Source organism: Protopterus annectens, chromosome 12.part0 (assembly GCF_019279795.1).
Source record: "Protopterus annectens isolate FY-2018-M chromosome 12.part0, PAN1.0, whole genome shotgun sequence".
NCBI lineage: Eukaryota > Metazoa > Chordata > Ceratodontiformes > Protopteridae > Protopterus > Protopterus annectens.
The window spans coordinates 1,200,621,473-1,200,637,143 of record NC_056746.1 but is presented as its reverse complement, the minus strand read 5'-3'; positions in this window follow the sequence as shown (position 1 = coordinate 1,200,637,143).

Genomic DNA, 15,671 nt, shown 5'->3' with positions numbered 1-15,671 from the left:
TTATACACCTCTAATGCACCATGGCCTCATTCAGATTATTTCTAATCAACACAGATTCTCACTCAATATCATAGCTAGGGTGAGGAGAAGGGGAGCAACTGCCCTGGGCACAATGTTTTGGGGTGTTCACTCAGCCAATCCTAATCACTCTTTAATGCATACTATTTTTTAAAAGCTGGCATTGCATTTGCAGTCAAACTTGAGATCAGAAGCACTTCATTTGTTGTCTAAACTGTAGAATCATCTTGATTCATTTATAGAAAGCAGTTTACTACAGTTTAAAAGAGAAAAGATTGAGGAGTATACACTATAGCAACTGCTTGCTACATTCATAGCAAGTAGTTTGCTACAGTTTAAAAGAAAAAAAAAATACTAAAATGAAGGTAAGTAGAGTTTGAGGCAGGGTGCAGAAACAGGACCTGAGTGGCTGAGGCAGAATGGAAGGGACATGTTGTCTATCTGCTCTCCTGATTGGTGTGCTAGTAGAAGGAGAGATCAGATTATTTATTTTTTTTTGCTCTTCCCTTGAAGCGCTGGGGGAGAGTGCATGGATTGGTTACTGTCCTCACAGAGCCAACCAACTGGCATCCTGCAGTTTTGCAGAAGTCCTTTTTTTTTGCTCTTCACTGGAAGAGCTAAGGGGGAGTGGTGCTAGTTGAACCAGCTACACTTCTCTCACTCAACCAGTCTTTTTAATTACTGGGTCCATGGGAGCATACCACTCTTTTAGTTCAATGACACTTTCAATAACATCAAGATTTTGCATTCCTTTAAGTTCTGTTTCTACTTTTGGCAGCAAAGAAAACAGCACTCTTTATTGGTGCAGTTAAGGCCTATGGAACATCATTTGATTTTAATTTTAATTCTACAGATTCATGGTCATGCAGGCTATTTTCACCAGACACATCTACATTGAGGTCATTTATTCTCGCAATTAGACCCATTTTGCATGTTATACCTCTAGTCTTCCAACCAGCACATAAACCCATAACTCAGATTTGTGCCCCTTCCACTACAACATGGCTAAACATTTGAAAATGCCATTGAGCTTGTTTGCAGTGCTACGTATTTCAATCACTTGCTATTGATTTCTTCAACTTCTGACAGCTTGGGAACTTCTATGGGTACATGACATCATAATAACATAAACTCCTGTTTGAATCAATTATTTTATATTGCTAATCCACTTCTATGTCTGCCACAGCAGGGATTCATGATTATAAACAAAACTTGCCGGTACTTGATATACATCATTTGATATACAATTGTATAATGTTTTCTAAAGTTAGGTTTACTTGTAGCTGTAATATTTGTGATACTTCCACATCAGCCAGTCCATTCAAAATTCTGTCATTTATTCACCCTCAGTATCATTAAAACACAAATTTATGTCAGCTCATATAGGTGTCTCACTAACACTTCCACATTCTCAACCTTTGCTTGTACACTTGAGAAAATATGTCCTCTCCTGTATACTATATCCTTGTGGCACAATACTTTCATTGAGCCTGCTAATTACTAAATCAGCTGCAACATTCAGGATCCCTGAAAATGCAGCCATGGCTTTGAGCTCTCTGTCCATAAAATGCAATACATTGTTTACCTGGATTTCTTCTCATTCTTTGTGTAGTGCTGCTACTTCTAGAAATTGTGCACATCTCTGCTCCCAAGCAGACCAACAAAATAGCTATGAGAAATCAAGTATCTCCTGTGATTTCAACTTAGTCATAGCACAAGAAATTCTGTAATTCTGTAATTCATTTTTCAAAAAGTTTATGTTTTATAAAACATAAACTTCGCAAGGTAATATATTGATTTTTTTTTTTGATAATTTGCTAAATTATGAACATTTTAGATCACTCAGCATGCTGCTGCTGTGTAGTTCTAGAATATTTCATGTTTCATTCATCAAAAAATCCTGGTTCTGACACCATGTTAGATGGTGGTACAACATGCAGACACTTTCTAGTACTAAACACCTAAAAAAAAAATCAGGATTCAGCATGGATTTTGATGAATAAAAAACTTTATTACAAGCAACATGACAAATATCATAAACGATGTCAGTACAATAGTATCTCACAGCTGAGTATTCACAGTGCATTATGGAACGTTTAATTTTAAAAGGGCAATGCCTTATATTTGTATTAAAAGGCAATGACACATAATGATACTACGAATACATGCATAATAAATACATGCACTCAAACAAGTTTAGTTTATGTTTCATAGCACTAATACTTGAAAACTGAAAGTATGAGTTTTTTAAGCTAGCTATAGGATATATGGGGGATGGGGAAGTTTTTTAAGACTTTAATGGTTGCATGCCATTTATTTGACAGTGTGTTGTGCTGTGGAAAAATATTGAAAGGACTCTTTGCCACAGAGCTGCAACTAGATGAATTAGCACCCTGTGCAGTTCTCTAATTTGGCACCCGACAAGTCCAAGCTGAGGAATACTGAGAAAAGTCCTCTCCTAAGATGATGATCTAAACAAAAAACTTCTTTAAACAGTAACAAACTGCTTGCTAAAATATAACAAGCAGCTTACTACAATGCAATAGTGTACATAGAATGCTGAGCACATTAGCCCTGAAAAGAAATCTGTATCAATTCAGCCCACTACTTAGCACTGTTGTTTTAAGGTGAAAGACCACTCAAGTGTATTCCTAATACATTTTCTGCAAGCAGAAGACAGTGCCAAACCAAAGAATGTTCCTTAGAATCAGTTTGTGCAGGCACTCATATAAAGCCCCCCCTCAATTAAACTTTAAAGTATAATGCTAATTTAGTCTGTGTATGTCTATGAGTTTGTAGGCATCTTTCTTTACAGGAGCTGCATTTGTCACAATCTTTCAGAGAATGAAGATTTGACACATTTCTTTTCTCTAAGCTTGCTATTAAAATGCTAAGACATAATGAGTTTGATTAGCTGTTCTTGCCACATTATACAATAAGCTGTGCACTGGTTACACAGCATAAATCTCAATCTCTTTGCTCAAAACTCAGGGAGAAAGCCAACATATAATAAGGGTCAAGGGCCAAAATCAAGGGCTATTTTTAAATATTACTATAATTCACTTAGAACATTAATAAAGTATCAGATATTGCATAAGCATATATTTTCTGAATAATACATAATATGAAATGTAACGACTGTCGTTGATTAAGAGTAATCATTAGTAATTTACAAAAATGTCAAAAAATTTTACAAAGAACAGAGCAAAAATATGAGGCAAAATCAAGAACTTCAGCAAAATCAGGGACAGCTGAAAACTATGGTTCTCAGTTCAGCATAGTTGTAGCTAACAACACACAAACAAATCTCATTCTAATATTATAAGCACAATGAAATTGGAGATACCATAGTGAGTACAGCCTAGACCACAAAGGCAGGTCTAGCATTCAGAATCAGTAACAGGGTTAGGGTTAGCACACATTAATAAGATTATACAGAGAGTAAATTGTGCTTGAAGTTAGTGTCAATGTTTTGGTTAAGTAATCACAAAAGGAAATTATTTTGCTTTTGCAATCATTTAGACTTTTGATGCCTTTGTTTTTATGGTGATTGTTTTTTCTATATGCTGGCATTGACCTATTATGTTGTGATGAGTATGCACATTGCTGGAGTCCTATAATCATAAAAATATAGTTCTGTTGGAAATTTTACAAGGAAAAATTAGACTTGCTGTTCTGTTAAGTGCCTCAAATCATGCCCCTTTCCAGCAATTGCATTCACTCTCTGATATATTAAACTTTAGAAAAATTTTTCAGTTGAATATAATCAGCTGTGTGTATTCACTAACTTTTAACAAATATTCAATTAAGCGGAACTGTGCACCAAAAGGATTATGCCTTTCCCATCAGGTTAGACCACTGCTCTATTTTAACTATTTAAATTATTTTAAAGATTGCCTTTGGGCATAAAGCAGTTTGCAATGTTTTTCCTTTTAAATACGTTAAAAGCCTGTTGTGGATTCTCATCCAACAATTTCTCATAAAAAATAAGAACATAATGCAATTTGGTTGGCATATAAGCATGTTTGTCTTTAAAGCTAAACAAAGGAAACAACAATATAATTAATCGGTCTTTTTTCAACAACACAGAATTTTACATCATAAAGACTAAAATTTCCAACTATAGTCTATCATAGCTTCATAAGAATTATCAGATTCATCATCAATGAGGACATGTGAAAATAATATATAAAATAAAACTTACAACAATGACATATGACATTTGATTTTATATTCATTTGTGTATGATTCCCATTACTGTTAAGGTGTATAGTCCCTGTTACATCTGTGCATAAATGACTGTGTTCCTATCCTAAGAAAAGCAGCAGAGAAAAACATACTTCATGTTACTTTTATTACTTCCAACTGATAACAATAGCTCTTTTAGAATATGTAGTTTGTTCCTGCAAGCATACTAGCATTATGATTTACATGCTTTTTTATGGTGCACTATCAGGGATCTGTTATAATGTCTGATCCTGAACTATGACCAGAGTGAATTGCCGATGTCTGTCACTCAGTCTGTCAGGCTGTATTTTCAGTCTGACAGTCAAAGGGAAGATGACATGTGAGAGGTGGAATGCAGACTGATTGACACAGCATTGCTATTGCCTTTAAGGCCTGTCAGACATTGGGTGTCTTTCTCTATTCTTTCCTGCCAGTGTTCTCTGCTGGAAATGTATGGGAAGTTTGTTTAATATCCTCATTCTTAAAAATAATTAAAGTTTCTGAGAAGCACTCCACAGCCGGCTGTGACACTTCATTTCAGTTACATGGGCATTCAAAGCAAAATAAAAATCAAAGAAACGCTGTACCTTTTCCATTTCAGAGATCAAAGCACTATTAAAGGAACACCAGGGTGTTAAATACAGCTTGCCTTAAAGCCTTCTGTTTTTGACTGCTCTCCCTTTCTTGTCAGAGAAGTCAGTTTTCAGATCCTGCTGATGTGCATCTGTGGATTAACAGTACAAAGGCAGGATTAAGTTAAAGCATACATGTTGTGTGCCACAATTACCCACTAACACTGAAAAAGGGCATTGCATTTTGCAGCGCAGACTAGTTAAACTACAGTACATGCTGCGTATTTGTTAACTTGACAATTATTTTAATAACTCCCTTAATTATAAAAATGCAGCCCTAATGCCAGGAAAGGAAAATGACAGCATAAAATTGAAGTAATACACCTGAGCTCACAACATGAGTAAACTGCATGTGTTTAGACACTCTACAGAAAACGGAACACTCTTGGTGCATGCATGCATATCTGTCTGTCTCTCAGTGTATATGTGTATGTGTGTGTGTGTGTGTGTGTGTGTATACATATATATATATATATATATATATATATATATATATATATATATATACACACACACACACACACACACACACAAAGACACACACACACACACACACACACACACACACACACACACACACACACACACACACACACACACACACACACACACACACACACACACACACACACACACACACACACTGTTTCACTGAGTCAGTCTTGGTTTGTGAAATCTGCAGTATTATCTTGAAGATTATTGCTGGTAATGTTATCACTCTGTCATTGTCTACATTGGTATAATGACCTGAGATGTACCTCCCTGGACTACATGAAAAGAGACATGAAGGAGCTCTCTGGGGCTCCTATCAGTTAGTCGAAACTTCAGCAGTTCGAACACCATATGTGCAAACTGTGAAGTTTGAAAACTGATTATCGCGAAGCCGTGGAACACCGAATTCTTTCCCAGGGGATAGAATTCGGTGGGCCATTTCTGTGGCTTCGCGATTTTCAGCACTGTGGTGGAAAGTTAAGGGTCAGGTTCAGGTAAATGTGTGATTGTGTGAACGTTAGGGTTAGGGGGTGGGTTAGGTGAGTTTGGGTTGGGACGTGGGTGAGGAGGGTGTGCTATAGTGATAGACTTTAGGGTTAGGGTGGGATAGGTGAGTTAGGGTTAGGGCACAGGTCAGGTGAGTGTGCGATAGTGATGGACCATAGGGTTAGGGTTTCGGTTAAGGTAAGTGGATAGACAGTAGTGTATGTACAGTTTAGTGTAGGGTTAGCTGTAGGATTTTAAGTGCATGTGTGGATTGCTGTTTTTTTGGAGTGCTTGCGTTGTGTTTCTTGGAATAGCGATTTTTTTCCCTGGGGAAAAAAATCGCTGTTCTAAGCCTTCGATGGTTTTGCACTTCAAGGTTAGAAGTTTGAACATATGGTGTTTGAACTTCTGCCATTTTGATGAAGTGATATAGACCCACTCTCTGATCTTGTAGCCCAGGCAGGTATGACCCTAGCCCTGAGTAGCATCCTGCCATCACCCAGAATGATACCACAGTACAAGGACAAAATGATTGACTTCAACAATTGGCTAATCTTCTGGATCATTCTAAGGGGATCCAGTATCTGTCTGACTGGGATGACATGATCGACAGACCATGGTGCTTTGCCAGAGATGGCCTGCATCTGTCGCCCTTGGGATTCCGGATACTGGCTAAGGCTCTTGCCACCCCTATAGTTCCTTTTTTAGGCAAGGTTCAAATGACAAATTCACCACCATAACAGGTACAAGCAAGCAAAATCTGAGGGCAATGCTACTCAATCCTAGAAGTCTAAACCTAAAAATGCTTTCACTCGAGGCACTCCTTAAAATGGAGAACATCGACATCTGTGCAGTGACAGAGACCTGGTTCAAGGGTCCAGAGAGAACCCCTACATTACCAGGCTATAATTCATACCACACCTGTCGGCCACTTAACCTGAACCAAAACACTAAAGGTGGAGGCATGTCCTTTTATTAAGGATATCCACACCTCCAGGCTAGTTGCTCAGCATACTGCATCCGAGATTATCCAAGTACAACTAACTTTGGGAAAGTCCACAATCCAAATTGTAACTTGCTACAGATTCCCCACCATGCCGCAGGATTCCCACTTCTCATTTCTTGATACACTAGAAAATATTAGGGTACAACCCAACACCCTAATAATGGGCGATTTCAACTACCCCACCATTAACTGGGAAAACTACTCATGTACCAACTCTTTTGCTCAACGTTTTCTGGAATTCATAAATTCCAACGCCTTGGATCAACTTAACCACACCCCCACCAGGGGCACCAATATCCTAGACCTGGTCATTACCAACATGGGCTACTGGTGTTCCACATCAGAGGTCAGTTCTTCATTGGTCAGATCCGACCACAAGCTAATCAGCCTAGACATCCACATCCCACTCCCCATTAGGGAAACCACCATAAAAAATTTCTCCAAAGCCAACTTCACGCTTCTTAAGACAGAAGTGACAAACTTCACGACACCCATGCAGATGGGCAATAGAGGTATGACTGCTGAATCCTACACAAATGCACTTTATAAGCACTTACACAAGTACATGGATTGTGCTATCCCTAACAGAACCAAGATGCTATCTTCCAAAAAAAGGAAGCCAATCTGTTGGTCTCCTGCCATAAACAAATTCTACAACAGAAAAAAGAAACTGTTGCAAAAAAGAGTAAAATCCCATGACTGGAAGAATTCCCTGGTCAGCCTCAGTAAGAAGCTGAGATCCCTCATAAAATCTTCCAAAGCTAGTTATGAAAACAAAATCGCCACTGATTCTAAAGACAACCACAAAGCCTTCTATAGCCATGTCAAGAATATCAATGGCAACACTCAGATCTGCTCTGAGTTGCAGCACAATGGCACTAAATATACAGAACCAACTGATGTTGCCAACATCCTGGCAGATAGGTTCACTGCTAGCTTTACCCGTCCCACCTCATAAAGGGACCATCTCTATACCGGAAGAATGCAAAGTTCATGTAATCATGGCTGCACAGGTAAAAACCACACTCTCCAAAGCCAAAAACACAGCATCCATGGGAACTGACAACATCCCATGCTGGGTTCTACATGAACTACATAATGAACTGGCACCCCACCTAAGCAACATGTTCAATCATAGCCTCACCTCAGGCTTTGTGCCTACTGAATGACACACAGCGATGGTTATCCCACTCCACAAAGGGGGAGCCAACACAGACCCAGGGAACTACCGCCCCGTTAGCCCAATGAGCCTGGTCTGCAAGGCCATGGAACGTATCATCATGGAACTTATAAACAAAGACATTGGTAATCTCCAAACTCTGGACCCCACCCAGTTCAGGTTTGTAAAAGGCAGATCATGTCTCCTAAACCTGATTGATTTCTTTGAAGCAGTCACCAGAGCTGTAGATGAGGGTAAGGTGGTTCACACAGCCTATCTAGATCTTGCCAAAGCTTTTGACACCATCCTCCACTATGGAATTATAGATAAACTCACTAAACTAGGTATAAATCCCTATGTCACAAGATGGGTTGCCAACTGGCTCACTGACAGAACCCACACTATGACAGTAGCAGACTCCAAATCCGACTTCAGACCAGTGACAAGTGGAGTACCACAGGGTTCAGTCCTGGGTCCTCTCCTGTTTGGTATCTACTTTTTTGAAGTACAGACTAACACAGAAGGTCTTTGGCTAATGAAGTTTGCAGACGACTGCAAACAAGGAGCCATAATTGAAACTCTGTACCCATGAGCTATCACATAGTTGGTAGTCTACTTAACACTGAAAGTGCGATAAGAGACTTTGGGATACAGGTGGACAGTAGTCTCTCCTTTGATAATCACATCACCACAGTAGTCAGGAAATCCTTGTATATGGCACAACTCATCACAAAAGGTTTCTCATCCAGGAAAAAAGAGGTCATTGTTCCCCTCTACTCATCACTCATAAGACCCATTATAGAGTACAACACCCCTTTTGGTATGTACCTCACAAGACATTTACAACAACTGGAAAGGCCACAGAAATACCTCACAAAGAGGATTACCAGACTCAAACAGATACCCTACACAGAGCGTCTCACAAAACTCCAGCTTTACTCTGTCGCATATCACCTACTCAGAGGCGATCTCTGCCTAACATACAAAGATATGTCAAACCCAGAGCTGTTGGACATGCTAAAGAGATCCTAATACCTCTGAGCTACACTCTCTAGGGACCTAAACCTTGTCACCACAATAAACAGAACATGATGGAGGGACAGATTCCTGTCCCAGAGACTTCCCATACTCTGGAACAAACTACCTATCTATATCAAACAAAGCTCCTCATTAGCACGCTTCAAGAAAAATCTTGATGATTGGATGGGAAATAGGAAATTCACCCTGGGGATCACCTCTGTGGCTCTGCTTGACAGGGGCACAGGAAAATAATTTTCTTGGGTGACGAAAGCCAGGGTACCTTTTTGGCTAGGCTTGTATAGGCCCTAGGGCCGATACCCTAGTACCTACCTATGAACCTATGAACCTATAAATGTTGTACTTTATCAGTGAAAGTGAATAGATGTGCTCATTCATTTATAATGCAAATTTGACATGTTCTTTGCATTTTTCATCAGTGGTCAGCAGTGAGGTAAAGGAATTTTTCCTTTTCTCTACTGCTTAAGATCTTATAGTTGGTTGAGTAACATGGATATGAGAGTGCAGGAGGACTTGCTTCCCACAAACAAAAAACATATATATATATATATATATATATATATATATATATATATATAAACAAAGAAGCACCACCACAAACCAAGTTGGATACCCTCGCTCCGTTTAATGGACGAATAACACACATAAACGCAAAGCACATATAAGTAACGTTTTCGTCATCAACTTCTTCAGATGATTAAAACATCCCACACATCCCCTTTATATACAACTTCATTCATTCAATAATCCAATGGGAAAAAATATGTCATTAACTAAAACCAAATGAACATCACTCACTTCTAAAAGTGGAAATAAAACACAAAATTCCATAAATACACTTGTGTTCAAACATAAATAACACATTCCTTTAAATATTCTGTCATTTACATACTAATAAATACAGAAATTAGTTGCCTAAAACCATTTAAAAACCATTTAAAAACTAAATTAAACTAGTGGTACTAGCTTAATAAAAAATGTATGTTCTTTAGCTCCCTCATGTGGCTAAAAACATATTGATGAAAAAAACAAACAAAATTAACCATTACTTCTGATTAAATACTGTAGATTATAAATTCCTGCCATTTTTTACACTAAGCAGTGTAAAATTAGTTTCAAAATTATTGATAAAAACATTAAATAAAGGCATTTACAGTTTGGCAGATCTTAATTTCAATACTGGTGCTAGTGAAATCATATCGTTAAGACCAGGAGGTCTATTAGCTTCTAATATTAGCTGCCAGTGTAATTCCCTGTACTCGACCAATGTCTCCCGCATACCACCCCTGGGATCCATTGGAACTACTTCAAGTACAAAAAACTGAAATCCAGATGTTTTACATGTCGTACTCTGTTTGTATAATGCATTATTTTCACATTTGTTCCTGATGTCATATAAGTGTTCGTAAATTCTTTGTTTTAATTTTCTCTCACATTTGCCCACATAAAAGGATTCACATTCCTTACAGGTAGCCAAATATATAATCCCTTTTCTATTGCAATTGACATAGGTATTTAACAGTACATTCCTTTTTCTAGCTTCCAGATAATAGGAATCCCCAATATTGAGATGGGTACAGTATTTACACCTACCACATTTGTACAGCCCTTTCTTTTCTCTAGTAGACGTTTCTTGTTTAATTTTGCTGGAACCCCTTTCTAGGATTTTTTTTTATAGTATTCCCCCTATGATAAATATATGTTAAAGGTTCATCAAAGGTGTGTTTTAAATCTGATACTTTAGAAAAGTTACTCCAGTCCCTATCCATTACCCTCCTCACCACACCTGACTGACCATCGTAGGTAGTGACAAACCCCAAGTTATACTCCTTACCCAAACCAATATTCAGTTCTTCATCTTTTCCTTTCTGAGGAGATGTTTTCCCCAAGATTGGGGCAAACTTGCCCTTCCTTTCTTCTGATACCTCTTTCAGTGCTTTGTCAAATAAATCACTGGGGTACCCTCTGTTTAAAAATAACTCTTTCAATTTAATTACTTCACTTGTAAAAGTTTGATTGTCAGAAGTCATTCTACACATTCTAACAAGTTGCCCTTTCATTACCCCTTTCTTCTGGTGTAGTGGGTGGGAACTAGTAAAGTGTAAGTAAGAATTTGAGGAGGTTTCCTTCCTATGGATTCTGGATACAAAATTTCCATTATTTTTCTTGATGTTAACATCTAAATAAATAAGCTCTTGTTTATCAAATTTGTGAGTAAAATCAAAAATTTCAGTTGTACCCCTAAGGTATTCAACAAATTTGTCAAATTTATTCTGATTACCTGTCCATAAAAAACATAGGTCATCTAAAAATCTTCTGTATAGTGTCCAAAAACTTTTGTAAGAGGACTTTAACAAGTATTTATTTTCCCAATATGCCATGACAATGTTAGCATAAGTGGGGGCACAATGTGCCCCCATGGCCACTCCTTTTTCTTGTTTAAAGTATTCCCCTTGAAAGAAAATAAAATAATGTTTTAGTACCATTTCCATCAGGACCAAAATTGTCCTAAACTCACTTTGAGTAATGTCTTTGTATCCAATCAACATCTCCTCAAACCACTCCATACCAACATCATGTGGTATACTAGTAAAAAAATCCACTACATCCAAGGTCCCAAAAGCCATTTCCTCATCAAACAAGTTAGGTTGTAGTTTCCTCAAGAAGTCCCAAGAGTCTTTTAAAATATTTGTATTACTCAAAACCAAACCTTTCACCTTCACATCAACAAACATTGCTAAAGGTGCTGTTACTGACCCATTTGCTGAAACTATAGCTCGTAAGGGAGGGTCATTAGTGTCTTTATGCACTTTAGGGATCCCAAAGATGGAAGGAACCTTAGGCTTTTCAACATGCAAATATTTATAAGTTTTAATGTCAATTAGTCCTTCTATCAATAAATCATTTAAGGCAACCTGAATTTTCCTATAGGCTATGTTGATTTCATTTAAGGAAATTCTAGAATATCTATTTGTGTCATTCAATATTTCCATCATTTTACCTTCATATAGAATATGATCCATAAGTACAACACCCCCACCTTTGTCTGGTTTCATTACTCTTAAATTCCCATTTTTACTTAAGTCTCTAAGAACTTGATTTTCCTGCGTTGTTAAATTAGGGTGCACAAAATTGTGTTTCAAACCAGCTCTTAATTCTTTTTCCACCGTTAACTCAAAATTCCTCAACTGGGGGTGTAAAGGTGGGTTGAAAGTACTACTACGTGCCAAGCTGTTTTGATTTAAATTACTTGCCTTTCCATTGAAAATTATTTCCAGATTTTTCTTTCTCAAAAACATTTTCACATCTACTAATAATTTAAAAATATTTGTTCTCTGCTTTGGTATGAACCCAAAGCCCTTGGAAAACAAATCAAAAAGGGTTTTTTCAACTACAATATCAGAGTAATTAAATACATTCAAATCTTTGTAAGTCCATTTGCTGCCTTCCTGTATTATAAAATCTGTTAATCTGTTAACAAAGTTGTATATAAAGGGGATGTGTGGGATGTTTTAATCATCTGAAGAAGTTGATGATGAAAACGTTGCTTATATGTGCTTTGCGTTTATGTGTGTTATTCGTCCATTAAATGGAGCGAGGGTATCCAACTTGGTTCGTGGTGGTGCTTCTTTGTTTATTGGTTTATTATTGCACCATCTATCCGTTTTTTCTGTGTTTTTTTGTGATTTGTTTGGACACTACCTTGTTGGATATGGCATCGGGAATTATTCAAAAGGGTGTTGAAACTGGTGAGCTTCGGAAGCTCATAGGGCAATTGACTCAGCTTGTGGGACTACTGACTCCTTTGAGCCAATCAATGGCTATGCTGCTATCGTTAGTTCCGGGATTATGCAACCAGGAAGTGGCTAAGAGGCATCAGGCACGTGAATGTGTGGTCGCTAGCATTGCTCAACAGGAACGAGAGAATTTAGAATCCAATAATGGAGTTACAGACAGTTTGAATTGTTTCCCACACATTACTTTGGTTAACGAATTCGAGGATTATTCACCAGAGGGTACCAGAGCGAGAAACAAACGATTAAATTCAGGGACAGAGCTGATCAACAGAGTTGGTCTAACAGGTACTGGTAGACAACTTTCTGACATTATTAACTCTAAGTTTGAATTTGGAAGGAAACTTTCAAATGCTGCTTGCAATGGCAGCTACACTAGTATATTAAATGATTTGGACTATTATTTATACAAGTACAAAATGTTGGATATGGACAACTCCTATTTAAAGTATTGTTTGGACTTGAAAATTGGTTATCCCAAAATTTTAGGGTACATATTGACAGAAAATTAAATTCATTACAATATCACATTAAACTCTGGATTTCAGTTTTTGTACTTGAAGTAGTTCCAATGGATCCCAGTGGTATGTGGGAGACATTGGTATACAGGGAATTATACTGGCAGCTAATATTAGAAGCTAATAGACCTCCTGGTCTTAACGATATGATTTCACTAGCGCCAGTATTGAAATTAAGATCTGCCAAACTGTAAATGCCTTTATTTAATGTTTTTATCAATAATTTTGAAACTAATTTTACACTGCTTAGTGTAAAAAAATGGCAGGAATTTATAATCTACAGTATTTAATCAGAAGTAATGTATAATTTTGTTTGTTTTTTTCATCGATATGTTTTTAGCCACATGAGGGAGCTAAATAACATACATCTTTTATTAAGCTAGCACCAGTAGTTTAATTTCGTTTTTAAATGGTTTTTAAATGGTTTTAGGCAACTAATTTCTGTATTTATTAGTATGTAAATGACAGAATATTTAAATGAATGTGTTATTTATGTTTGAACACAAGCATATTTATGGAATTTTGTGTTTTATTTCCACTTTTAGAAGTGAGTGATGTTCATTTGGTTTTAGTTAATGACATTTTTTTTCCCATTGGATTATTGCATGAATGAAGTTGTATATAAAGGGGATGTGTGGGATGTTTTAATCATCTGAAGAAGTTGATGACGAAAACGTTACTTATATATGCTTTGCGTTTATGTGTGTTATTCGTCCATTAAACGGAGCGAGGGTATCCAACTTGGTTCGTGGTGGTGCTTCTTTGTTTATTGGTTTATTATTGCACCATTTATCCATTTGTTCTGTAAAAAAAAAATTATATATATTTTGACTACACTTCAGGGTTTTTGATGGGTTTGATGAAGCCCTATAATTCTGATCATTTATGTTTCAATGTATCAATTGTCAATGTATGCTGCATGGTTGAACTGATATAAATGCTATATACATACATAAAACATGTATGTGCATACTAAAACTAAATATATCTAGGGAAAGGTGGACTTTCCACATTCGTCGTAAAGTCTGCATGTGTTTAGACTTGGTCTGTTCAGTCATTAGATTTCAATTACCTGTTTTTAATGACATCACACACACACACACACACACACACACACACACACACACACACACACACACATACACTTCAATTACCTGTTTTTAATGACATCACACACACACACACACACACACACACACACACACACACACACACACACACACACACACACACTCACTCACACAAACTCACATGTATTATTTTTATTATATTATATTATATTGCATTCAATTATATTATATTACAGATATAGATATGAATACAGGTACATATTTATATTTCTGCTCACTAAGAGTACTGAGTGATTATATGACTTGCTCAGTCACACAATAGGCAAAAACTGAGAAAAGCAAATCTAGACTTATAGGGTGAAGGTCATCGCAAGCATGTTAGGTTAATCCTTTTCAATAAACTTCCAACTTAATGTTCACATTAACAGAATGATATTACCTGCTTTCAGTTAGATATAGATGCTCCATGACTATTATCCTTTGCATGTAGTCTGATCTAGTCTAAAAACAGTACAAAACAGGTGACAGCTTACATAAACATAATTTTAAGATTTGCTTACTAATACCGTGAAACAGACTCAGGCCTTCCCATTTTAGAAATTCTAAGCTAAATGCAAAGCTGATCATACGGGTTCTCAGCAATGTAAAAGCTCAATGCCAAAAACAGAGTGCTGAAGTAGTAGGCTAAAGTACTTACATTTCAAAGGTTCATAGTGAAAAGTACTAGGTAATCAGTCTGCAGACCATTTCAAGCCTAGCCAAAAAAGCTATTAAAAAATTCCCTTTAGCCTGAATTTGGGCAAGACAAGATAGACTGGGAGAGAATTTGTGCATTAATTGCACATTTGAATCCCAAACAGTATCCAAACATGTCTTCGAAAGCACAAGTCCAACAGAGCCACAGATGCCCACCAAGTAGTAAATAAGGTCTAAAAGCAGCCACCCCTCTGCCGATGCCATCCATTGTAGTAACAGCTAATGGGCAGTTAGCTGACTAACGAAGAAAAACAATTCAGCCGGTAATCCATTTTGATGGGTTCTGTTTGTCATCTATAGCACCTGCGACTACATGTGGAGAAAAGTAAATATAACTATGTGACATACTTACACAAGGGCAAATAAACTTTTGAGTCTTATTATTTTATTGATTGATTGACTTGATTGATTTATTGCATTTTGTTTACTGGGAAAATCCATCTGGGCAAAAAAAGCTCCATTTAACATTAACATG